Raw genomic sequence first — 988 nt, 5'->3', positions numbered from 1 at the left:
TTGGAGAGAGGGGAGGGATGCTGCTTCTCTTAAGTGCCTGTATACTAATGCGCGTAGCATGGGGAATAAACAAGAAGAGCTGGAGTTCTGCGTGCGGTCGTGAGGTCATGATCTCATTGCGATCACGGAGACGTGGTGGGACAGCTCGCATGACTGGAATGTTGTCATGGAGGGCTATGTGCTTTTTAGGAAAGATCGGCTGGCTAGGCGGGGTGGTGGAGTTGCTCTTTATGTGAGAGAGCAGCTAGAATGTATTGAACTTCACTTGGGGGAGAGTGATGTAGCAGTGGAGAGCTTATGGGTGAGAATCAAGGGGCAGGCTGGTAAGGGTGACACTGTTGTGGGTGTGTACTGCAGGCCCCCTGATCAGGATGAGGAGGCTGATGAGGCCTTCCAAAAGCAACTGGATGTAGCGTCACATTCCCAGGCACTGGTGCTTATGGGGGACTTCAATTATCCGGATATTTGCTGGATGACCAACATGGCCAGGCGCGCACGGTCCAGACGGTTCTTGCAGTGTGTTGAAGACAACTTTCTGATGCAGGTGGTGGAGGAACCGACGCGGGGAGGGGTGTTACTGGACCTTATTCTCACCAACAGGGATGGACTTGTTAAAGAAGTAAAGATTGGGGACAGTTTGGGTTGTAGTGATCATGAGATGGTGGAGTTCAAGATCCTGAGCGGAAGAAGCAAAGCAATAAGTAGGATTGCTACCCTGGACTTTAGGAGAGCCAACTTCGATCTCTTCTGGGACCTACTTGGAGCTATCCCGTGGGCTTGGGTGTTAGAAGGTAAGGGGCCTCTGAGAGCTGGTCAGCATTTAAACAGTTCTTCTTCCAAGCTCAGGATCGGTGCGTCCCTGTGAGCAAGAAATCAGGAAAAGGTGGCAGGAGACCTTTGTGGATGAGCAAGGAGCTCATGCGCAAGCTCAAAGGAAAGAAGAAGGTCCATGAAATGTGGAAAAAAGGGTCTGACCACTTGGGAAGAA

The 988-nt window shown here is 51.1% G+C and overlaps 1 protein-coding gene across 3 annotated transcripts in view; it reads left to right on the top strand.

The window, feature by feature from the left end:
• BCO2 (beta-carotene oxygenase 2) overlaps positions 1-988 on the top strand; it is a 31,746-nt gene that overhangs the window by 27,651 nt on the left and 3,107 nt on the right. The window lies entirely within an intron of this gene.

The sequence above is a fragment of the Meleagris gallopavo genome, chromosome 26 (genome assembly GCF_000146605.3).
Source record: "Meleagris gallopavo isolate NT-WF06-2002-E0010 breed Aviagen turkey brand Nicholas breeding stock chromosome 26, Turkey_5.1, whole genome shotgun sequence".
NCBI classification, from domain to species: Eukaryota; Metazoa; Chordata; class Aves; order Galliformes; family Phasianidae; genus Meleagris; species Meleagris gallopavo.
This window is presented reverse-complemented; position numbering and strand designations above follow the sequence as displayed.